Here is a 26,717-nt window from a genome sequence, read left to right on the forward strand (position 1 = left end):
TTGGAATGAAATATTATTTATAATGGCATCAGAAGTATAAAATGTTTAGGAATGGATTAAATGTACGGTATGCAAGAATTCTGTGTGGGACCGGCACTGTGGCACAGTAGAGTAAGCCTCTGTCTGCAGTGTTGTCATCTTATATGGGCACTGGTTCCAGTTCCAGTTGCTCCACTTCCAATCCAGCTCTCTGCTATGGCCTGGGAAGGCAGCAGAAGATGGCCCAGGTCCTGGGGTCCCTGCACCCACATGGGAGACTAGGAGGAAGCTCCTGGCTCCTGCCTGTGGATCTGTCAAGCTCTGACCACTGTAGCCATTTGGGGAGTGAACCAATGGATGGAAGACCTCTCTCTGTGTGTCTTTCCCTCTGTCTGTAACTCTGCCTCTCAAATAAATAAATAAATTTTAATAAAGAAATAAGTCTATGCTAAAACAAATTACAAAACATCAAGTCATTCCTGAGTAAAATTAAGCAAGAATTAATGGAGGATCTACTATTTTCATGGATAAACTTTAAAGTTGAAAGTGTAAAGCTCCAAAAGGAAAGATGGGAAAATAATTTCACAACTTTGGCTAAGATTTCTCAGGATGCTGCAGAAGAAAACAATATGCAGTTCGTCGAGATTGTAAGATATTGCTCATCAAATGACGTCATCCTACCCAGGAACTCCTACAAATCAAGAACAGAAGATAAGCAGCCCAATAAAATCTGGTACAGGAGTTGAACGTGGAGTTTACAAAAGGAGATCGGTAGATGGCTAATAAACACACAAAAAGATGCTTAATATCACTGCTCTTCAGGGAGATGCACATTGTGTGAACATATCAGATTCTCATTAAAATAATGAGCTAGAACCTCACACCCAATGGAAGGGTCAAAGTTTGAAATGCAAGCCACACCAGAAGCCCCACACATTGCTGTTGGAAGTGCAAAGGACACAGCCGTTTTTGGAAAACAGTTTGGAGCCTCTTACAAGTGAAACATCCATCAGTTCTACTCCTGGGCATGTATCCAAGATAAATGAAAATATACACCCACACAAAGAGCTGCCCAAGAATGCCACTGACAGCTTTACTTATCTCAAACAAACTCAGTATCCGGCACGAGGAGGGCTGGATAAGCAAATCCTGATACAGTCATACAAGGAAATACTACTCAGCAGTGGGAAAGAATGAACCCCTGATAATAAGTACATGAATCTCACAGCCCCATGTCAAGCACAAGATGTCAAACACAAGAGAGTGCACGCTGCGTGACGCCACTCAGATGAAGTCAGCACTAGAATCTACGGTGATAAAATCCAGAAGAGAGGTGGCATCTTGGAGCAGGGGTCAACATTAATTGGGAAACAAGCATAAGAAAACCTTCCCAAATAATTCAGTTGTTCTCTATCCTGTTTGGGATGAGGGTTACCTGGATCGTTGCATTTGCCACACCGTGAAGCTGCACGCTGAAATTCTGTACATACCACTGCTTGTAAATGGCATCTCGATTTGTGTTTTAAAAAGACCCTCACAGTGTTTGCCGATGGATAGTGAAGGCATGAGCACAGTCACCAGCATAGACTTCCGGTGAGGATACAGATGTGGTACAACCAACCTGGAGGGCAGCTGTGACAGCACCCATCAAACTGAGCAGAGCGCGCGCACCCGTGACCCAGTTGCTTCACTTCCCAGAGCCATCTGCAGACAGATCCATGCATGGTGTGAGACACCGAGAAAGATATCCTTTGCAAAACAATTTGCAAAAGCAACAGACCGGAGGAGGGAAAAAAAAAAAAAAAACCACAGAACCATCCATCCATAAGGAAGGTTAAATAAATTAGAGTGCTACATTTTAATCGAATACAAGGAAGCTGTTAAAATAATAAGAGACATCGCCAGGTACTGATACAAAAGTGATATTCAAGATACATGATCTATTGATACACAAAGGCAGATAACAGAGCTCATAATATTCTTCCATCAATGGAAAAATAAATGTGCATAATCTATTTCGAAAAGTACATTAAAATAAAACTGGATCCGGCCACTGCCTCTGGCAACAGGGACTCACTCAGCTGGGCGCGTGAAGGTGGGGCACGAGGGGAGAATTATTCTCTTCCTATTGATAACCTCTTTGATGGTAGGAGGGGTTTTGAGTTGCCTTGTTTTGTTAGGTTTTTAGAATTCATGTGTTTTATGTAAATCAAGCATTTTCAAACAAGCAGAAGGAAAGACCTCCGCTCAAGGGAGTCCGTCCACTTTCCCTAGTCTGGACCTAGGTGCTTTCAGCTCCTGTACCTGGTCCCGGCTAGGTCGGCCCTGGCTCCACCTCCCGCAGCAGCTGCCTCCACCATTTCCCTCCCCACAGCCTTCCCGCTAAGAGCCGACCGGGACCCTGCCCGCTGCCTCCCCTTCTGGCCCTGCACGACCAGTGCACCTGCTGTCATCAAGTACATGCTCCCCCAACACCACCCTTCATCACCCAGCCTTTATTTATACCCAGTTGTTCCCAGGCAAAACAGAGCCACCCGTCCCTGGAACTGTGCCCAACCAAGGCACAGGCGTGCCCCAGAATGAGACTATGAAATATCCCTGTAATTTTCACATGCCTTAAGACCCACACTTTTAAATATTTAGTAGATTATAAATGATCCAAAGCTGTGGTCCAGTGTTTTCACTATAACTTCTTAATGAGCCTGCATGGACACGTTGCCTCCAGCCCACAGTGGGGCCATCATTGCGGTTCACCTGATGAATAGCAGGGTTGGGGCACGGGCCTGGCTGTGCAATGTGACTGATGGCATCCTGGGGGCCTTGCGTTCACAACAGGGACAGATTCTCTGCACACGGCCTCCTCTCTCATTTTGCTGTACCGAGATTTATAGGAGGAAACCATTGACACCAAAGCCCAAGTCTTCCACTGACCCCCTGTGTGGCCATGGGTGCATAACATTCCCTCTCTGGGTCTCCTGGTCCTTCTTCATGACACCAGGAAATCTCCATGGCCCATGCCACACCCATGTGGGACTTCTGAGGGCCTGCAACTGTAATTATTGGTTAGGGGCTGGCACGGTGGTGTAGGGGGTAAAGCTGCCGCCTTTAGTGCCAGCATCCCATATGGGCACCGGTTTGAGTCTTGGCTGCTCCACTTCTGATCCGGCTCTCTGCTATGGCCTGGGAAAGCAGTATAAGATGGCCTATGTCCTTGGGCCACTGCACTCATGTGGGATACCTGGAAGAAGCTCCTGGCTCCTGGCTTCAGATTGGTGCAGCTCTGGCCATTGTGGCCATCTGGGGAGTGAACCAGCAGATGGAGGACCTCTCTCTCTCTCTCTGCCTCTGCCTCCCTATAACTCTATCTTTAAAAAAATTATTGGTTAAAATGTATTTCCAAATGAAAGAAGTAAGTAGCAAAGGTATTATTTTTAAAAACCTTTAAAATATGCTTTTTAAAAAAAAAGATTTATTTATTTATTTGAAAGTCAGAGTTACACAAAGAGAGGAGAGGCAGAGAAAGAGAGAGAGAGAGAGAGAGAGGTCTTCCATCCGATGGTTCACTCCCCAATTGGCTGCAGTGGCTGGAGCTGAACCGATCCGAAGCCAGAAGCCAGGAGCTTCTTCTGGGTCTCCCACGTGGGTGCAGGGGCCCAAGGACTTGGGCCATCTTCTACTGCTTTCCCAGGCCACAGCAGAGAGCTGGATTGGAAGAGGAGTAGCCGGGTCTTGAACCGGCACCGATATGGGATGCCAGCACTTCAGGCCTAGGCACTAACCTGCTGCGCCACAGTGCCGGCCCCAACACCTGCTTCTTTTAAGAAGACTTGTCTCCATGAAACCTCTGATGGAAGCAATTTCCGCAGCTGACACTGCATCCCCCCACTCTGAGAAGCCACCTCCTGCTGCAACCCTGCCCTGACTCCCCTTCCCAAAGACGCCCCTTTTCAGCGTGAAGCATCTAGAGCTATCATTGCCCAGTTCCCTCTAACAGATGTTAGGGCTTCCATCCGGGAGGAGGGAATGTGAGGCGTTAGGTGGGTTAACAGATAGTCAGGGGATCCCAGTGGAATTTGGGGTATAAAATATTTGCTTCCTTCCCCAAAACGTTATCTTTAGCAAGAACTAACAGGCTGCCCTCCTTCCTTCAGAATCTCCAAATTTACCATGAGAATGGCAAGGGAGCTCTTCCTGAGCTCACAGCTCATTGTGAAAACAAGTTATCTACCCCACCCTTAGCGGGCCAGACAGGATGGAGAACTGTGGATGAGTCCTTTGGATGGTGTTTGTCCTTGCCTGGTAACTGAATGCCAAGTTTGTTTGGTTTTTTTTCCTTTGAAAACCCACTGCCACCAGTCCCCTTTGGGTTTTTTTCTCTTGGAAGCACCCCCTCCATGCCACTCTGACTGTAGGACCTTGATTCTAATAAACATTTTTAAATCTAAAATTAAAAGAAAAAAAGACGTGTCTCAGGTCAACAATGTGGCACAGGGGACTAGGCCTCCAGAACCCCATATGGGTACTGGTTCTTGTCCTGGCTGCTCCTCATTCAATCCAGCTCCTTGCTAATGTGCCTGGGAAAGCAGTAGAAGATGACCCAAGTCCTGGGGCTCCTACACCCACATAGGAGACCTGGAAGAAACTCCCTGGCTCCTGGCTTCAGATCAGCTCAGCTCTGGCCATTGTGGCCATTTGGGGGAGTGAATCAGCAGATGGAAGACCTCTCTCTGTCTCTCCCTCTGTCTGTAACTCTACCTCTCCAATAAATAAATACAGTCTTTAAAAAAAGACATGTCTCATTGTATATTAACATTCTTTTTCATTGCATCTAATAAATACACAGCAGCAAGGTGCAGCGTGCTGATTCAGTACAGGTGTGTAAGGTACAATGATCAAACCGTGGTCATCAGCATGTCTGTCTCCTTGTCATTTCTTTGTGTCTGGAGCCTTCGAGTGCCTTTCTTCTGGTTCTCCATAAAATGCACAATCCAGTGCAGTAAACCATGGTCCGCCTTCCTGCTGTGGAACTCTAGATCTGATCCCTTCTCTCTAACTGCATTTCGGCCCCTGCCCGTGGCCCCACCCCTTACCCTCACTCCTACACGTGGTGAGAACATACAGGCTCTGTGGTTGTGCGTCTGAATTATTTCACTTAACATAGCATCCTCTCATTGCATCCATCCATTTTCCACAAATGATAGGATTTTATTCTTTTTTTTTTTTTTGACTGTGTAATATGTTTCAACTCCATACACCGGATGGACATGTCGGTTGATTCCATCCCTATGGTGCTGTAGTAAACATGGCAATGAGGGTGTCTCGTCCTCATTGTCCCAGCACCACTGGCACCACGTGAGACCTGGCACTACCTGGTGAGACAGAATTTCACCCTAGGCCTCAGTGCCCTGAATCTGAGCTCTAAAAACATCTCCAGGTAATTTGTTTGCTTTGAGCTCCCAAGGAAAATAAAAATGTCCCAGAGGTTAACAGATAAAAGGGGCACCTACTGGGGGGGGTGGGGGGGCGGCATCTTTCTCATGTCCTCAGTCCACTGTGATGGCCACAGCAGGTGCATCAGCTGCCAAGTAGCAGTCACCACATCCAAGGCCTGCAGAGGTCAGGCAAGGAACGTGGACCAGCGAAGGAGCCTGGATGTGAGCCCATAGGGAATGGTGGCGACAGCATTGTGTAGAGTGCTTGTTTCTTAAGTGGCCCAGACACTGATCGGTTAGCTGTTGCCGTATCTTGTGATCTGTCTTCCCAAAGTTAATCTGTATATTCAGATTTCTATGTACAATCTCTTAATGATAAAACACCCTCAGGTCAAACAGAACACATTTTAAGGCCATATGTAAGAGCTGCTTCCTTGAGGCAAGATGAAGGGGTGGGTGTTTAGCTCAGTGGTTAAGATGCCTGTATCCAGGGCCAGCACTGTGGCATAGCGGGTAAAGCCATCACCTGCCATGCCGGCATCCCATATGGGTGCCGGTTTGTAGTCCCTGCTCCACTTCAAGTCCCACTGCAGCAGGGACTCAAACCGGCACCCATTGGGGATGCCAGCACCGAAGACGGCAGCTTTACCTGCTATGCCACAGTGCTGGCCAAAAATAAATAATTTTTTAAGACACACCAAAGGAAGATGTGTGACTGAAGTGTGTTGGATACTGGGCAAGGTAGAACAAGCCTCCGAGGGTGGGAAGGATGGGTAGGAAGCTGACAGGAGGAAGCCAGCACCTTGGTAAGTATGGTGGTCAAAAGCAGGGGAACTAATGCCCGAGCCTGTCCATCTCTGTCTTTGTGACCTTAGGTAAGTTAGCTCCGGAGGGACAGCCATTTGGCACAGCTGTTAAGACGCGGCTTGGGAAGCCCCCACCTCCTATCAAAGTGCCTGGGCTCACGTTCCAGCTCCACTTCCAGTTCCAGCTTCCTGCTGAGGCACATCCCAGGAGGCAGTATGTGATGGCTCAAGAACACAGGTCCGTGCACCCACACGGGAGACCCAGATGGAGTTCCAGCTCCAGACTTTGATCGATGAACCAACATATGAAGGATCTCCCTCCCCACCTCTTTCTCTCTCTGCCTTTCAAATAAATAAGTAAATCTTTAGAAAAATAAATGTACCTGGACCAGTGTTGTGGTGTAGAGGGTAAAGCAACTGCCTGTGACACCGGCATCCCATATGGGCATCAGTTAATGTCCCAGCTGCTCCACTTCCGATCCAGCTGCCTACTGATGGGCTGAGAAAGCAGCGGAAGCTGTCCCAAGTGTTTGGGCCCCTGCTACTCATGTGGGAGACCCAGATGAAGCTCCTGGCTCCTGGCTTCAGCCCGGCCCAGTGCTGACCCTTGCGGCTATCTGGGTTGTGAACCAATGGATGGAAGACCACTTTCTGTCTCTCCCTCTCTCTCTCTCTAACTCTGACTTTCAAATAGACAAATAAATTTTCAAAACTAATGATGATAATGGTATGTACGTAGGAGGCCCAAGACAAAGAATCAGCAGTCCACACTAAGGCACTTCCAGTAGTATCTAGCCCAAAGCAAACACACAATAACCAACTCTTGTGACTGTTATTATGTGCTGTCTTCTCTCATTAGCCCTGTAAAATGTCATGAGTACCTGTTGGGTGCCAGTCCACAGACTAGACCTTCCATAGCTCTCTCAACCTCCAAGATTTCCAAACAAGCAGCAGGCATACAAAGATCTGCTGTGTTTCCTTTGGGAAGCTTCTCTCTGTAGGCAAGATGCCGCAGCCTGCCCTAGCCCAACCCCAGCCAAGCTGTTCATAGGAAAACCTTTCTCTTTCCCCACTGTTTTATTGCATGAAGTCTCTTGGGGTTGAAGACCCTCTGCAGGCTGTTCCCTTTCAAAGAAAAGCCATCTGTTCATTCAACAAACCTCTATCAGCTATCTAGAAGGTATTAAGTTCTGAGCTAGATCTTAGGGATCAACTCTGTCATTGTGCAGTTTACATCCCTGGGGAGGGAAGAGGAGGGGAGGGGAGGGGTAAAGCATGACAATGCATAACTAAAAGTGGCAGTGTCAGAAAACAGTACATTCCACCAAGTGGTGAGTTCAAAACCAAGGTGATCATTTCAGAGAGGGTATTCATGCTACACCTGCAGGTAGAATGTTTGGAATGAACTTGCCTTAAATGAAAAAGCTGGAGCCCCAACTGCTGTAGCCAGGAGTTCATTTAACATTCATGTTTTCACTCACTTATTCACTCATTCAACCATTTATTCTGCAAGTATTCATTAAGGCCAAAGATTCACCTTCTACTAAGATTGTCTTCTACTAAGCACTGGGTAAATAGAAATTGATAGACTTAGTTTCTACCAACATAAGATCTCCTAGTCTGGTGATTTACAAAGATGCCCTAATAGACAACGACAGACCAAGAGAATGTTGCAGGCTAAGTAAGAAATACATGCAGGCTTTGGGCTTCAAGAGCCTATGGGGAAATGCAGTGAGCCCAAAAAGTTTCTGATGGGCTTGTATAACTGCAGGTACTTGCATAGGGCTGAAGTGCATGGCGTGAGGCAGGGAGTAACAGGAAATGAGACTGGAAAGAGAAGCAGGGGTTGGCATTAGTCTTCAGGAATACGTTGAGGATGCATTAAGCCTGGACCTGTTTGGAGAGCCTGGACAGAGCCATCTGGGAACCTGACTTTGGAATCAACCTCCCTTGACGGAAGCACGCAAGAATGAGCTGGGGTCATAATCCATTACTGGCACCTAGTGGCCAACATGTACATAACCAGCATTCCCACTTTACTTGGGAAAGGATAGAAAGTAATAAAAAAAAAAATTCTTTTTAAAGCCAAAAATGCAAAAAAGAATCTTCTGGAGAACCTATTGAAGAAGTTGGGTGCCTTCATGGGATTTGAGGGTCAAATTATGGGACCAGGAGGCCTGGCAAGTCTTCTCCTCCACCTAGCAGTAACCCTGCTCCTACTCTGGTTGTCTGTAGAGCGTCTTGTCTTTGCCTAAACTAGGGAGCACTCATCTGTATCTCTGGACGTTTGGCAGTGAGTCATAGAACCATCTCGTCGTATTAAGCAGAACTGCCCAAGCATGGGCCAAGCTGCTCCAAGGGGCAATGCACTCCCCATCATTCAACAGGGCTCTGTTTCAGGAGGGAAGATGAGATGAACCTGCTGAGAACACATCCCATGAATCCGCGGAGCCCAAAGCAGCACCTGCATTGCCCCTCACTGACCTCCCCTGGATAAGAGCCACTTTTCTGTCGGCTTACCTAATTGCTTTGCTGTATTTAAAAAGCCAACGAGGAAAATAAACCCCTGCCCAAGGAGGAAGCAATTTTGGCATTAAATAAAAGGAATGTTTTTATCCTGCAATGAAAACGCTGTGATCTTGGAACACAATTTGCATAAACAGACAGTTTGGCTATAAACAACCTCACCAGTAACTGGTATTTACATATAGAACAACTCAGTCAAAACCCAATTAAAGGCTCTGATGGATTGGGGATTGTCAAAACATTTAAAAGGCTTCACAGAAGCCTGGCGATTTATACGCCACGGTTGAACCAGGAGGTCCTGATTTCTCCTTCCATCTGCTCACTCCCCCACCCATAGCCAGGCATAGCAACCCCAAGCCCAGCCCATCACCTGGCATCCTGGCCTCCAATAGGAGGAAGAGACCTATGAAAGAGCATGGGGAGTGACAGAGACTTAGGGAAGAGGGAGTAGGGCCACGCTGAGGTCTGCAGTGTGCTGTGTAGAACATAAGCATAAGAATCCCAGGTATGGGGCCAGCTTCTGTGGCACAGCAGGTAAAGCCACCACCTGCAGTGCTGGCATCCCATATGGGCACCAGTTCAAGTCCCGGTTGCTCCACTTCCACTCCAGCTCCCTGTTATGGCCTGAGAAAGCAGTAGAAGATAGCCCAAGTCCTTGGGCCCCTGCACCCCTGTGAGAAGACCCCGAGGAAGCTACTGGCTCCTGGCTTCGGATCAGTGCAGCTCCGGCTGTTTCAGCCAATTAAGAAGTGAACCAGCAGGTGGAAGATTTCTCCCTCTCTTTTCTCCCTCTCTTTTCTCCCTCTTTTATTCCATGTACCAACAATTATTTTTTTAAAACATTTTGTTTATTTATTTGAAAGGTGAGTTAGAGACAGAGACAGGGAGAGACAGAGATGGGTCTTCCATCTTCTGGTTCACTCCCCAAGTGGCTGCAATGGCCAGAGCTAGTCCAATCCGGAGCCAGGAGCCAGGAGCTTCTTCCAGGTCTCCCATGTGGATGCAGGGGCCCAAGGATTTGGGCCATCTTCTACTGCTTTCCCAGGCCATAGCAGAGAGCTGGTTCGGAAGTGGAGCAACCGGGACTCAAACTGGCACCTATATGGGATGTCGGCACCACAGGCTGAGGCTTACCCTCCTCTGCCACAGCACAGGCCCCCCAAACAATTATTGAGGACCTATTTTGTCAAGGAACTATTAGATATTAAGGGATTTTGCTTTTTTTTTTTTTTTGACTGGCAGAATGGATAGTGAGAGAGAGAGAGAGAAAGGTCTTCCTTTGCAGTTGGTTCACCCTCCAATGGCCGGCGCGCTAAGGCCGGTGCACAGCACTGATCCGAAGCCAGGAGCCAGGTGCTTCTCCTGGTCTCCCATGCGGGTGCAGGGCCCAAGCACTTGGACCATCCTCCACTGCACTCCTGAGCCATAGCAGAGAGCTGGCCTGGAAGAGGGGCAACCGGGACAGAATCCGGCGCCCCAACCGGGACTAGAACCCAGTGTGCCGGCGCCACTAGGCTGAGGATTAGCCTGTTGAGCCACGGCGCTGGCAATTTTGCTTTGTTTTGCTTTTGGTCGAAACAAGATCTCACTTTCTTCAGCTGAACATGTTGGTCTCAACCAGACGTGGTCATTTTTCAGCCTTCTGTAGCCCTATGATATTATACATAAGGTTTTATTGAAACACGGTCACTCTTTCAATGCTATATTCCTGTGTGCTTTGCTTTAAAGGGAGAGTAGAAATTCACTGGACTCTCCAAAGAGGACCCCAAGTCAATGGGATTGCCCACCTTTGGTCTCTCGACTCCCTGCTCTCTGAGTGCAATACATGAGGCAGCCCTTGGGTCACCTGCTGACCAGAGTTGGGTTGCATTGAAACTGCTCCCCTCCCCCACAGCCTTCACACGGGAGGAAGAGTTTGCTGACCAGCCCTCTCCTCCTCCATCGGTCAGAGCTCATAGTTAAGAATCAGGGGTGGGGATGGGGATTCATCTCAGGAGAGTCTTTGGGAAACTCCGAGTTCCGTGGGAAACCAAGGAAGGGCTCAATTGTCTTTTATACTAGTGAGTCTCCTGTTCCTAGAGGCATACATTCAATGCCACAATTTACATGTGGTTTTTTTCCCCAAGTGTTCATGTGCTGGAGGCTTGGAACTCAAGGCAGCATTACTGAAGTGGTGGGGCCTTTAAGAAGTAGGACATGGAGGGAGGTAATTGGGGGTGCTGTCCTCGGAAGATGAATTTAGTCCTCACGGGACCCTGAATAAGAATAAGCCCAGCTCCTCCTGCTGCTGGTCTCCCTGGCTTCTGGTCTCGCCCCGTGCCCCCTCGATCCCTCCCTCCAGCATACATTATCGCAATTGTAATACCGTCATCAGCCGCAAGCCCTCATCAGAGCCAAGCCAGAGCTGGCGCCATGCCACTGAGCCTGCAGAACTGTGAGCTGAATAAACCTCTTTTCCCCATCCAGTACCCAGTCTCAGGCATTTCATTATAGGAGCAGATAACTAATAGAAGCGGAGACAGCTGCTCGGGGGTCCCCCGAGAACATGCAGGCTGGAGTGTGCAGCTTCTCAAGCACCGTGCCAATCAGGTGCACGTGGTCACCGCACTGGGTGTGTGCTGAGGTCTCCTCTGTCCGCTCTACCTGAGGCCTGGAGCCCTCGAGTCTGTCCTCTCCCAGGAGCCAGGGCCAGCTTAGGCACTCCACTCCTGAGACTGAATTCCTTCAAAGGCTGTGCAGTCACATCAAAGACAATACCCAAACTCCTCCTGGTGTTTCCCTGTCCTCTGGCCCCGTGGAGTCCTCCTGGCTCAGCTGTTGCACACGCTCCCCCTGCTCCACACGTGTGCAGCAGCCACTTAGCCTCCAAACATAACAACCATGTGCAGCCCTCTCTCTCTCCTCTCCCTCGCTTTGTCCACGTGAGAAAGTCCCACCAGCTCAGGCATCCCTTCTCCTTTATAAAAGTTTTTGGAATAGTTGCCGTCTGCATTCCCTATATTCTGTTCACAGTCCTACTGAAAACTTGCCACACTAGGGGAGGCTAAGACGCCACTTTGGATGCCTGCGTCCCAAATCCAAGTGCGTGGGCTCAAGTCCTGCCTCCGGCTCCTGACCCCAGCTTCCTGTTAATGCATACCCTGGGGGGTGGTGGTGATGGCTCAAGTGGTTGGGTCCCTGCCACCCACCTGGGAGACCACGTTGAGCATGACATGGCCCCAGCCACTTACCTGGGGCCCTGGATTTTAGAAGATTCCTAGATAACAGCATCTCCATGCTTCTCTCTCATAGTATGCATGGAGGGAAAGTGCAGAATTTCAGGTCTAAAGAACCCAGAAAGCCTTACTGTCACCATTACTTCTAGTTCCACCTCTCCAGTGGAATGACTATATTGATCAAGATTCTTTGGATTGTAAGGGACAGAAAACACTACTCAAAGTAATGTAAGATAATAATAATACAGGAACAATAATAACAGTAATAATGACAATCATCATAGGGGCTCTTTCTGTCTCGTGTCCCTGGAAAGAGCAGGTGCAGGCTCTTCTGCACTAGGTAATGTTCTCCAATCTCGGTCTCTCTTGCCTCTCTTCTCATTTCATCTCCATTGGCTTCGTCTGGGGCTGTCAGCACACATGACAGCCTTTGCAACCACAAGTGCAACTCTGGCTACAACAAAAAAGGATCCCTGCCTGACAAGGGGCCATGGGTGGGAGACTAAAATCACCACCTCCCTGCCCCACCTGGGCCATACTCTGTCCTCGGAAGCCGGAGGCATGATCGGGCACACCCCAGCTCCACAAACTCAGAACGCAAGATGAGTGATTTTAGTGAGTGCGTCCCAGAAAAGGGAAAAAAAATAGATTCCAGGTGGACAGGACAAGCAAAACTAACAATGTCCCCTTCGGCAACCTTGTGGAACTTCAGTTTCTTTTTTTATGATTTATTTTATTTATTTGAAAGACAGAGTTACAGAGAGAGGTAGAGCCAGAGAGAGAGAGAGAGAGAGAGAGAGAGAGAGAGAGAGAGGTCTTCCATCCGCTGGTTCACTCCCCAAATGACTGCAACAGCTGGAGCTGCGCTGATCTGAAGCCAGGAGCCAGGAGCTTCTTCTGGGTCTCTCACACAGGTACAGGGGCCTAAGGACCTGGGCCATCTTCTACTGCTTTCCCAGACCATAGTAGAGAGCTGGATGGGAAGAGGAGCAGCCGGGACTCGAACTGGTGCCCATATGAGATGCCATCGCTACGGGCTGAGGCTTCAACTGACTATGCCACAGCGCTGGCCCTGAACTTCAGTTTCTATATATGAATGCCATGGCATCAAAGACACCTACCCCTGGGGCTTGTAGCCAACTGAAAGCCACTAAAATGGATCGACACCTGCAGTTCTTGCTAGGCAAGCTTTGTGTCTTCACCCCTTTAAAGAACCCTGCCCCACTGTCTCCATCCTGCAGCCTCAGTTGTGGTGGGGGACATGTTTACTCACCTCCATGGTGGCTACAGCATCTCCTCTGGGGTTTCTGTCTTCCCAGCTCCCCCTTTGTGGGTACCACCCCCTCTGTGCCCTGCACTCCTGATTAACCTCATTGGAGTTCAAGAGCTGCAGTGCTCAGTGATGTTGAACTTGGCTTGTACTTAACCTCATGCATTTAAAGGCCATCAGAGCTGAACTCTTCCCCTGCTCTTCCTGAATCCCTCAGAGTGAGTTCACTTTCACATCCTACTTTCCATATCCAATGCCTGGCCATCACAGCTCCTCATATACTTCTTTTTTAGGAAAGCTCAGAAGAAAGATATAGATAGATGACAGATAGATAGATAGATAGATAGATAGATAGATAGATAGATAGAGACATATACACAGACACATATGCACACACACACACACACACGACCACAGAATTTGGAGCCCTCATTCAATTATCTCATAAAACATCATGCTCCTATCATTATTTCAATCCAGCGAGAGGATTTGCCGTGTGAGCTCTGAGATGCATACAAATTGCCCTTCTAAACCTCTGGCTACAATAAGCAAACTTCAGAAGCCGACAGCCTACTTGATAAACACCTAATAAAGCTTAAATAATTATTGGAAGCAGACAAATGGAAGAGGAGAACAGCAAGAGAGGCCGTGGTGATCCATCACAGGGACGCGGATGGTGCCCCAGCAACTGAGCGGGGAGCAGATTCCAGGAAGAAGAGAGGATCTCAGGCAGCGACTTCAGTACTCAAAGAATTGTCTGTGAAGCAGCGCCCACAGATGCCAAGAAATGAATGAGGTGGCTGTCTTTTAGGGGACATTAAATACTTCCTGTGTGAAGAAAGAGGTTCCAGGGAGAGAATAGAGTTGTCTCTTTGGGAGGGGACTCTGGGGTCCAGATTTCACACCCATGAATAAGCTATACCCTGCCCCAAATCCAGTCTTGAGGTTGGATGAGGTCACATTTTTCTAGAGCACCATTCAACGAACTTGACCCAAAGCCACTAGGCCTTCCTGGCTTCAAGAAGTTATCCCAGGGGCCATACCATGGCTCAGTAGGTTAATCCTCCACCTGCGGTGCCAGCATCCCATATGGGCACTGGTTCTAGTCCTGGCTGTTCCTCTTCCAATCCAGCTCTCTGCTATGGCCTGGGAAAGCAGTAGAAGATGGCTCAAGTCCTTGGGCCCCTGCACCCACATGGGAAACATGGAAGAAGCTCCTGGCTCCTGGCTCCTGGCTTCAGATAGACACAGCTGTTGCGGCCATTTGGGGAGTGAACCAGCGGATGGAAGACACCTCTCTCTGTCTCTCCCTCTCTCTGTAACTCTAACTCTCAAATAAATAAATAAAAATCTTTAAAAAAAAAAGAAGGTATCCCAAACTCTTCAATCATCTACCAATTCATTCACTTGCCCAACAAATATTAAGTGCCAACTGTGTGCCATGAATAGCAAGAAACTTTCGGTGTAACCAAGGCTGGTTTGCGTGTGTGTGTACATGTGTGCATGTGTGTGTGCACATGTATATGCATGTGTGTTCACGTGTGTGTGTGTGTGTGTATGTAATGAGAGATGGACAGTATAACCAGGATATTATAACTACATGTCACTACACAAGCAATGGCTCAGGCTGAAGTAGACATCCTGGGAGTTTCTAGAGTCTCACCCGGTCTGGAGCAAGTGTGATGAAGGGAAGGCTTCCCAGGGGTAATTCCACTGACACTGAGCCCTGAGGGGGAAATGGGCCCAGGAGAAGCATGTTCCCAGCAGCGGGAACAGCGCAGAAGTCCTGGGGTGTAGGCGTTTTGTTGGAAGAAGTCCTGAGACCTTAGCTCCCACACTGATGCTCGCATCCACGGTCCTCATGGGAAGAACCACTGATTCCCCAGTTGCTGAGTCCATAGCTGCTGAGGTAGGGCTAACACAGTCTTCTGATGCCCATTTTAGAGGCAAGGACGTTGAGTCACTGAACCAGTAAGCTGGTTGCTACCTGTGTGGTCCTAGAATGTGCTTCTGCTTTGGACCTTATGCTGCCAAAACCCAGACCTGTCCTTGGCCCTTGTGGCTCCTCAGCTCCAGCCTAGGGAACCTCCCTAACTACTCAGTGCACTTCTGTCTCTCTTGCCATCTTCCTAGTTGGGGGCCACAATTCTCCTGGTGGCCCCAGAAAGCACATTCCCAGTTACAATGTTCACCTCTCACTACATGCACACATGTACATGCAATGCACACACATGTCCATATATACCCACATGTACACACCTGGATATGTATGTCCAGAAGCACATACATACATGTGCACGTGTATGTCCATGTCCATACACACATGTACATATATGTTTGTGTACATGCAAACACATGTACACAAAACCTGACCATTTGCGCCGACTTTCACCAACCCTCCACAGATCCTGGGCTTTCCCCTATCTTCCACACCCCTATGTCAGCCTCTATGGCTGCGCCCACTCCCACGGCTTTATCTCCAGACAAAGGAAGGAGACACAATCATACAGCCAAGATGAACCTGATGGATGTTTGTCCTGTTTGAGAAACACAGAAGTGATTTGGGTTCTTTCTTACCCATTCTCAAGGACTTTTAAACAAGCCAGCAATATTGCTTGGTACCAAGTTGTTCTCCCCTATGAAACTGGTATAACTAAGTCACATTCTGCCTATTGACAAAATTCTAAATATTTTACACACCCTCACATTCGGACAGCAATTCACAAAGAACTTTGGGAGCATTACCACCTGGGTGGCAGAGCAGAGCTCTCCCCTCAGCTGAAAGCTAGTTAATGTGCAACCTTGTGTCATTTTGCTTTATTTTACTTATTTTTAAAATTTTAACATTTAACCGTTTTTCACATTTGCCTTACTCACTGCAGAGGCAGATATTACACATATACACATATATACTATTTTTCTTGAAAACAAATATTAATATCACTAAGTGTGGGACTCATAGCAATGATCCTCAAGTGAGGAAAGAGGGTATTTTGTTATTGTTTTGAAGACTGGACGTGACAACAAGGTGGTTTGTGTGTGGTAATCTGACCCCCATTCCAGAAACTTCCCCATCTGGGGTCCAATTCTTCACCAGAAAGGTGTTACAGCCACCATACTTTCAACTGTTGATACAAGAAACTAGATCTGATCTAACCAAAGACAAAGAGCAAGTCGTAGCCTCAAAAACCAGAAAAGATTTGAAGGTCACTCCTGCAACCAAGGACCTACAGAGACCAGAGTTTCAGGGATTCAACTTTACCCAAATTGCCTGTTTCTGCTCCCTCAGACCCTCTTAGCTCTTGGTTCTAGCTTCATTCTGAAAATAAATAGGGGAGGGCATTTTGCCTAGTGATTAAGGCACCTGCATCCCATATCAGAGTACCTGGGCTTGATTCTAGGCTTTGGCTCCTAACTTCAGCATCCTGCTAATGTAGACCCTGGGAGCCAACAATGATGGTGCAGATAATTGGGTCCATGTCACCCAGTTGGAGTGTCCGGCTCCCAACTTCAGCCTTGGTCTCAGCCCTCCCACTCCCTCTCCCTCTTCTCCTCTCCTTATCAAATAAATAAAAATAAAAGCAAACAAACATAAAAGTTTTACATAATGTGGGAAAGGTAACCATAGAAAACCCCAAATTCACATCCTCTTGGCATGTCAAAGCTAGCACGTTAGTCTCTCCCATTGTTTATACTCCAAAGGGTTCTATTATTGGTCAAGTCTGGGTCAAATGACCTTCCCTACTACAAAAGGTCAGGTTCAGGGACCATGACCAGAAGAAGGGAAGCAAAGGGAAACGTTGTAAAAAGCCATCAACAATAGATGTGCAGCCACGTAAATGTTGCTACATGAAGAGGTAGGTGTGCAAGGGCTTGAGGGTGTGGGGAAATTGGAATATGGGCTGGTACAATAACTCTATTCAGAAATGTAAAAGGCATTTTGCAAAAATGTGTAAAGCATTTATACCTTTGATCTGGGAGGCCAATTTCCATAATAACACCATGGGTGGAGGGGGTAAGGAGAAAAACACAGGCCAGAGATTCCTGATTTGGGCACTGTTTTCAATAACAACAAAATAAATAACTGAAAGATACAATATTAAATAAATTGTGATACATTGGTTAAATGAGATATAACTAATCTTTAAATATGATAGCTGTCTATACATATTGACATGGGAAGTTTAGAATATGTCAATAGAATATGTTTACTTCTGGGCCATCAAAGAAGGAGGTACCTTTCTCTGAAGGGAGGAGAGAACTTCCACTTTAACTATGACCTTGTCTAAGAAAGGTCGGAGTTTGTGAACTCAAGAGGCTTCCATAGCCTTGGCAGCTCATGACAAGAGCCTCGGGTGATTACTGACATCATAAATAAGAGTGTCAAGTGTTAAATCAACAACAGGAGTCACTGCGCACTTACTCCCCATGTAGGATCTCTGTCCTTAATGTGTTGTACTATGTGAATTAACAGTATAACTAGTCTTCAAACAGTACTTTATACTTTGTGTGTCTGTGTGGGTGCAAACTGTTGAAATCTTTACTTAGTATAGAGTTGATCTTCTGTATCTAAAGATAATTAAAAATGAATCTTACTGAAGACTGGGATGGGAGAGGGAGTAGGAGATGGGATGATTTGCAGGTGGGAAGGTGGTTATGGGAGGAAAAACACTATAATCCAAAAGCTGTACTTTTGAAATTTATATTTATTAAATAAAAGTTTTCTAAATAAATAAATAGCTCATTGGTTAAAGAGGGAAAAAAAAATATGTTCACTTCTACTCTTCTGGACAAGGTCCCTGGTCCTAACCTTTTGTAACGCAGATGATCACGTGATCTTGACCTGACCATTTAGATAGAGTACCCTTTGAAGTAGGCACATGACCTAGGCAGGGCCAATCAGAGTTCTTCCGTGGGATTTTTATACAAATAATTTTTACAAGGCTGCCCTGCCCTTCAGACTCTGCAAACAGAATCTGGTGCCAAACAAGGGGGATGACACAAACACCTCCAGCTGCCCCTCTGATCCAAAGAGTGACAAAAAAAGAAGAAGAAGAAGAAGAAGAAGAAGAAGAAGAAGAAGAAGAAGAAGAAGAAGAAGAAGAAGAAGAAGAAGAAGAAGAAGAAGAAGAAGAAGAAGAACTGGTGTTGATGTTTTAGAGGTCACCAGATTCCACCCAGCTAACTTTGTCTTTCCCAAACAAATTGTGCATAAAAGAGACCTCCAGGGCTCCCTCGTGTGGCCTTTGGGAAGTGTGGCTGGTGTCATTCCACAAACCCCAGACTCCATCTGCCAGGAGAACGTGGCAGCGCCAACGAGCAATGTGTGGGCTACGAACACACAAAAATGCATCCGGTGAATATTATTCCAAATGCATTTGCTGATAACACGTGCGGCCCCCAAATCAATGGGAGAATTATCTCCTCCACACAACCGGCACAAAAGAAGGAAATTTTCAGTGTTCCTCCACCACAGCCCGGCTATTGTCAGTCCTGGCATGCGACACAATTCGTGCACAAGTGACTGCACAGCCAGATTTCAATGCCTACGATTCTGCACATGGACCATTTTTCCCCCTTTATGGATCCTCAACACTTAACCTACTCAATGGTTTTTATTTGCATTGATCACATTTTATGGTATGATTAAATTTGTATGGAAGAGAACCAATTAGTTTTGTTTTACACTTATTGAATGCACTTTATAGTCAGACAAATTAACTCTCCACTGTTAGGTTGATTTATCCAGTGGCAAGAGGGTTGGTGGGCCATGCAGGGTCTCATTCACAGCTGGGAACGGGTGGTTGTGTGTGCGGATGGGGGCTGGAGCAGCTGGTGCCTCTGAGAGACCACCCTAGTGTATTGATCCTGACTGCCCAGTGGATCCCTGTGGGGTTCTCTTGAGGGAGCAAATACAAGGCTCTTAGCTCCATATACACTGCATGAGCTGATCAAGGCTTTGTCCAAAGAGGAACTATTTTCTCCTACAGAATGGAAAGCCAAAGGGGTAGAATTCCGTTCTATCCCTGCCTACCCCTCCCAGCTCTTTCACTGTCCTGCTGTGAGATTGAGCCAACAATTTAACTATTTTGAGCTTCAGTCAACAAAGAGGAGAGGAGGCAAAGGAAGGGATGAAGGAGATTTCCACCTATATAAATTACTTTGAAGAGCAAATGTAAAAAAAATCTATGAAACAACTTAACAATGGTAAAGGACCATCTTCATGCTTGTTTTGTTCAATAGAAAATACAAGCAACATAGCATTGCACAAGTCAAGAGTAATTTGGACTCAAAGGACATAGTTTCAAGATGGGTATTTAGCCTAGTGGTGCCACTTGGGATGGTGCCACATCCCATATCTGATTGCCTAGGCTCAAGTTTTAGCTCAGCTCCCAATTCTAGCTTCCTGTTAATGCACACCCATGGAAGCCCAAGTACCTAGGTCCCTGCCACCCATGTGGGAGATCCACATGGAGTTCCTGGCTCCTGGCTTCAACCTAGCTAAACCAATTCTGCAATTATGGGCATTTAGAGAGTAGACCAGCAGTTGGGATCTCTCTCTCTCTTTCTCTATCTCTATCTCTTTATCTCTCTCTATATATATATCTCTCTCTCTTTATCTCTCTCTTTATCTCTCTCTTTATCTCTCTATCTCTCTCTATCTTTCTCTTTATCTCTCTCTCTTTATCTCTATCTCTATCTCTCTATATTTCTCTCTCTCTCTCTCTCTATCTATCTCTCTATCTCTCTCTCTATCTCTCTCCCTTTCCAGTCATGTGGCATTGTGGAAATCACCTGGCCCCACTGAGTTGAATTGCCTCATCTGTAGAATGGGGATAGGTATCATGAATGAAACAGTTGAGACGCAGTGCTTTCCTGAGCCCCATAATCAAATGTCTTCCTCATTCTTCACCCTCTTACTTGGCTTCATTTTTTTCCATAATATCTGGGTTAGTTAGCTCTTCTCCCAGGTCTGGAGGGTACAAGTCTGAGACCACGGTGTCCACAGATCTGGATTTTCCTAAGGCCTCTTTTGGCCTCACCCATGACTAGGTTCTTGCTGTGTCCTCACGTGGCCTTTTCTCTATGCATGGGCACCCCTGATATGTCCTGTATGTCCAAACATCCTTTTGTGTTGTGGGCATTTAACCTGGTATAACCATTAGATGCTGACTAACATGCCCACATTCCATATCAGAGTGTTTGGGCTCAACACACAGCTCTGGTTCCTGACTCCAATCTCCTGCTAATGTCGACCCTAGGAGGTGCCAATGCTGACTCAGATGGTCGAGCTCCTACCACCCACCTGGGAGACCTGGATTGCCATCTCAGTTCCTAGCTTTGGGTCTAGACATGGGGCTGTCCTGGTAATTTGAGGGATGAACCAGCAGATAGGAGTTCTGTCTACCTGTCTAACTATCTATCTGTCTATCTTTCAGATGATAAATAAAATGTTTTTTTAATTCCTCTTCTTACAAGAACAAGTCATACTGAATTAAGGTCCAAGCTAAGGACCTTGCTTTTTTTTCCTAATTCCCTCTTTAGAGGCTGTGTGTGCAAGCACCAGTGACATTCTGTGGGGCTGGGAGGTCAGGGCTTGGCACAGGAACCCTGAAGGGGGCACAGCTCTGCCCATCACAGCACCTGCATTATATATCATGCTTGTCTATAGTCTTAGATGCCTTGAGAGGCTTTGTCTTCTTCATCACTTTTACCTAACATTTAAAATGGTGTCCTGGACAAAATACGTGCTCCATTGACATTTGTTGAATGACATAATGGACAGCGCTTGGTAGAAGCGACAATTTCAGCCCATCCCAGCTTGGTCCTGAAGGCATCGACCAGCTGGTTTGTGCTTGATGGTCTCTGACAGCCTTCTTAGTCATTGACATCCAGCATGCTTCCTCTGTGACACACACACACCCCTGATTCAGAGAAGGCTCCAGGACCTTCGCAATTAACACCTTAACGCTAACATCACGAAAACCTGGAGCTTCAGGACTGGGAGGCAATGAGTATCATCAGATTCCGCTCACAAACCAGTGAAGGAAACCCCTCTCCAGCATGCCCGGATCATCTCTGCATAGCCATCCCAGGAACGAGAGCCTTTACTCCTGGAAGCAGCCAGCACTGTGACCAAACATCTCCACCTAGCAAAGCATACACAGAGATGTTCTTTCTAGAACTGGTTTGTGATGATGACATAGGGAATCAAATATTTCCAAGAAGGCAATGAATAATAAACTGGTTTACCAACACAGTAGGCTCATTTTCATCCATTCAAATGAATTAATGAGATCAACATGACACTAAAGAGATGTCTCAAAGAACACAAAATTGGGGCTGGAATTGTGGTACAGCAGGTTAAGCCACCACCTGCAATGCCAGCATCTCATATCAGAGTGTCAGAGATCTAGCTGCTCCACTTCCTATCCAGCTCCCTGCTAATGCACCTGAGAAGGCCCAAGTACTTGGTCCTCTGCCATCCACAAGGTAGACTCAGATGGAGTTCCAGGCTCTGGGCTTTGGCCTGGCCCAGCCCCAGCTGTTGTAGTCACTTGGGGAGTGAACTAGTGGATGGAAGAGCTCTCTCTCTCTCTCTCTCTCTCTCTCTCTCCCTCTGCAACTCTGCCTTCCAAATAAATAAAATATATCTTCAAAAAGTGCAATAGGATAATATATACACATTTATCCGTTTCTTCAGTGTTTGAGATATGGCTTAATCCTTTAAACGTGTTTTAAGGAAGAGGAGAAGTGTTGGCTTCAACTGAACAGATGTAGACTCCACACTCAGCAACTGGTGCCAACTGGGGTCAAGTGGAATCAGTGTTCTTCCTCTTCGACACCACACCCATGATCTTCCAAGACAGGTGACCATACTGCCAGCCTTGGTGCTCTTAATCTAGAAGGGCCAGTATTCTGGCTGAACTGCTCCTAGATATAGACTCCCACTCCCCCGCCCTCCTACGCATTGAGTTGTTCAGTATTTTTTAGAGTGTCTGCTGCATGAATACTAATATTCTCCTCCTCTGAGCTCATTGTGTAGTGAGAGAAACTGATACATGCCCAGATAACTCCGGTACAATGTCTTCACCAGGAAGCTTGCACAAACAGCTTTGAATTAGCAAAAGGCATGATTCGGCTGCTTTAGGAGGAAGTGGGCTGGGACACTCAAGGATCTCAGCTAACGTGACCACCCCCCAGGTGAGTGCTAAGGAATGACTAGCATGCATTTCCAGGAGGGTAAGTCAGGGAAAGATCCCCACCAGAGACATGGTGGGATGGAAAGGAATGGGATAAATGGAAGGGTGGTTGCAAGAGCCATGGCAGAGGGCTTGTGATGGGAAAAGACCAGAAGAGTATCTGAAGATTCTCCTCCAGGGTAGTGATGATTGGCGGGCTAACTCCTACATTCACGTGTGACTATGCTTACCTGCATTTCCTGTGTTGTCTCCTGCAAGACTTGCTCACCACAGGTGTTGCACCCAGGTGGGTATAAAGCAGTGGAGGACGGGCGTGAGTAGCCTGCCCTTGACATCCACAGTTGTCCCTGAGACTCAGTGAAACCACAAGTCACCTGCCTGCATGAGTTTCCAAGAAGGAGACCCTGTGCCCAATGCCGCTATACAGGTGAGAGAAACAGACACGAAAAGAGACATCCATGGCCAAGGTCACACACTGAGTGCCTGTAGCACCCAGGCCCAGAGGGCCTCACTTCCCAACAACTGTGCTTCCTTTTCTATACCAAGAAAATAGCTTGGAGCAGTGTGGGTTGCAGCTCCTGTCAATCATTCCTACAGGTCAACGTTGACATTGGCCTTCTCAGATATTGTCACTGTCTGCAGTGCTGCCACGTTTTCCATGGCGTGCTCACAGCACTTATCTCACCCACGTGACAGCACAGGGGGTAACTGCTGTAAGCCCCCTTCTATGTTCTCAATGGCATTAACCCCAGAGACTCCCATGGTGTCCCCCACATTACCCAGTTCATGAGCAGCATACATTGGGTCTCTTGCCTGCTGCCTCAGTGGATGTCCTACCATAGCGATGTTTCCAAAAATGGGATTCCCATCCCAAGAGCCCAGAAAGAGTGTGATGCAACTCAGGGAAGTCTAATTTCATCACATGAAGAAAAACGTCCCCTCCTCCTTTCCCAGAAGGCCAAGCTGTGGTCCAGGAATGGATTTCTGAAGAAAGCCATCTGACTGGAGCTAAGGGAGATGTTTCCTTCTGTGCTGAGCCAAAGCCTTTTCCAGGCTCTGTAGGGAGTGAGGCTTTGACATGTTAATCAGTGTGTGTGTGTATGTGTGTGTGTGATTCCTGTGGCTCTGGGCCACCTCCCCCACTCACTAAGCGCTGAGTGGCCAAGGTCCTGCTTGCCTTGGAAAAGCAGAAGTCAGAGCTCTGAGTATCTGAACACCGACAGCAAAACAGTAGGAAGACCTTGAGTGAACCCGGAAGGCACAGGAGGATAAGCATTTCCCAGATTTCTCCATCGAAAGCATGGACAGACACACCCCCCAGACTACAAATACTCACCAGCCTTGGGGGAAGGAGGAGAACGAGAGGACAGGAGAGGCTGATTTTGCCGAGTCAACAAGAAGGGGTCACATGGCCTCAGTTCAGCATAGAAAGCTGGAGGAACTGCAGATCCCCGAGCTACCGTTGTGGGCTCAGAAGTAGAAAGGGCCTGTGTTCCGCTCCCAGAACCCTAAATCTCAGAATTTGGCTGGATCCCAGAGCCCCTGCTCCTCCAAGTTGGAGTGGGGGCAGAGGAGGGATCTGAGCAGCAGGGTCTGTGGACGTGGCCTTGAGCCAGCCTGGCAGAGTTGGCCTTGGACCCTGAGTACTGTGAAAACCACAGAAAGTCCCCACCATGGACAGAGGGTGTGAATTAAAGGAGTCTTCTGGCTGGGCACAAAGGAAGGCACACATCGGCCTATGCAAGCTAAAGACAAGGCTATGTGAGACTCTGTGTATCATAGGGGACCAGTGGTGACAGATGCCAACACCAAAAACAAACACTCCCTAACCCCACTAACCCCTGCTGGGGCCTCAGCACCTCCAACCTTGGCCATGACCCTGGGCAAAGGGAGAGCAGCCAACTCACTGACGCTCAGCTCCCCCAAGCTGAGTCGAGCTCAGTGACATGCGTTTTATACTTTCATTTCTTCCATTCCTGCTGCCGTAAGATTAGATTTGTAGCCAGCACAAAACCAGCATCCCGCACCCTGACCCACCAGAGAGAGCCCAGTTCCCACCTCCCCTGGCCACACCAAGGATGCCCAGACTGAACCAGGGACTGGATTTCTGGAGAAAGGCGTCCTCTCACGGCCCCCAGCTGCCTGGGGTTATCTGCCTGCCCATGACAAGAACAAATGGCTCCATCAGAGCAGACAGCGGAGGGAGAAGGCACGGGGAGGGGGCCTGACAGAGGGAATCGCTACATCAGACGTGCCTGGGGCTGCTGCAGAGTGATCACGCCAGTTATGGATGGACATGGCGTGAATGCAGGTCCTGCAAGGTCACCTCTGTCCCTGTGTGGGTCCCTGGTGTCCCTCTTTCCTCCTCCCTAGACCCTTGCTCCTCACCTGTATCTTGAGAAAAAGCACTTCTTTTCTCTGGACATTTCTCAATTTGGCTTTGTTGGGACCAGTATCTTCCATTCCTCTCTTCCTGGCCACCTCTAAGACAGCCCACTGGCTCTTTTCCTAATTTCAGGGCTCTGTCAGTGACTGCTTGGGATGGACAGAGAACAATGAAATCAGAGAAGAGAGGCACAATTGTGATCATTGCTGCACTGTGTTTTTGACACAGTGGTTACAACACTGCTTGGGTCACCCACATCCTATACTGGAGTTCTAGTCTGAGTTCTAGTCCCGGGTCCACTCAACGTCCCAACTTCCTGCAAATGTGTGCTCTGGGGGCAGTAGTGATTTTACAAGTCCTTGGGTCCCTGCCACCACATGGGAGATCTGGATTGAGTTCCAGGCTCCTGGCTTCAGCCTGGTCTAGCCCTGGCTACTGTGGCCATTGGGGGAGAGAACTAAGATATCTCCCCTATGCACATGCTCACTCATGCTCTCCCTTTCTCTTTCTCTCTCTCTCTCTCTCTCTCTTGACAGACAGAGTTAGACAGTTTGAGAGAGAGGCAGAAAAGTCTTCCTTTTTCCATTGGTTCATCCCCCAAATTGCCACCACGGCCGGCACACTGCGCCAATCCAAAGCCAGGAGCCAGGTGCTTCCTCCTTATTTGACAGAATTAGACAGTGAGAGAGAGAGAGAGAGAGAGAGAGAGAGAGAGAGAGAGAGAGAAAGGTCTTCCTTCCATTGGTTCACTCCCCAAATGGCCGCTACAGCCGGAGCTACGCCGATCCGAAGCCAGGAGCCAGGAGCTTCTTCCTGGTCTCCGACACGGGTGCAGGCCCCAAGCACTTGGGCCATCCTCCACTGCCTTCCTGGGCCACAGCAGAGAGCTGGACTGGAAGAGGAGCAACCAGTACAGAATCTGGTGCCCCAACCGGGACTAGAACCCGGGGTGCCGGTGCCACAGGCAGAGGATTAGCCCAGTGAGCCACAGCACTGGCCTCTCTCTCTCTTTCAAATAAAAGAGAAAATACATAACTTTATCATTGTTATTATAATGCAGGTTAGCAGTTCCATTGTTCAAGGTGCACGAAGCCATGCGTCAAATGCATTGCCTGCACAGTTCCCTCCAACCCTCACTGCATCCCTAGGAAAACAAACACTATTATGGCCAGATGTTTGCGATAAAAAGAGTGAGGTTCAGAGAATCAGGATGACAAGGCTCACATGTGATGAAGGCAGGGTTACTGGGACCCAGGTTTCCCTGCCCCTACAGCCTGGCTTCACCACTACCCCACTCGGAAAGGCTGCAGCCGCATATACCTAGGGCTCAGCTCACAAATGCCACCACCTGGCTTGTGACCGACAAACAACCCTATAGTCTGCTAAAAGGAAAGCTGCCTCTCTCCTGGAGAGGTCAGGTTAAGGGATGGAATAACACTGGCCCTGAAGACCGTAGGAATCGGTACCTAAGGCTAAAAGACTCTGGGAACAGTCAGGTTTGGCAAGCCATTCTTCTCTACCTGTGTGTTCCAGCTGCCAACGTGTCTAAATGAACACCAGGAGCCCAGCTATATCCATCAGGCTGTCTCATCTAAGCCGCGAGGAGACCGTGCAGCTGTTTGCCTGGATCAGGGGTTAATGACAACTGCATCACTCACCTGCTTCTCAATGCTTAGAAAATCATAGGAGCAAGTTCTGTCTCCTTTCTAAGTCCTTCGCAGGAGAGAGAGGCTTCTGTCATAGCAGGAAACAGTCAGGAGCTGACTCCCAAGCAGCTTGCCTAGGCAGTGCTCTCTTGAGAGAGAACGTGAAGGAGGCAGATCAGGATGCTGTAGGGAAACACCGGGCAGCTGCTGATTCCAACCCAAAAGAAAATGAACCAGGTTGAAGGATTGTTGGT

Source organism: Lepus europaeus, chromosome 21 (genome assembly GCF_033115175.1).
Source record: "Lepus europaeus isolate LE1 chromosome 21, mLepTim1.pri, whole genome shotgun sequence".
Taxonomy (NCBI): Eukaryota; Metazoa; Chordata; class Mammalia; order Lagomorpha; family Leporidae; genus Lepus; species Lepus europaeus.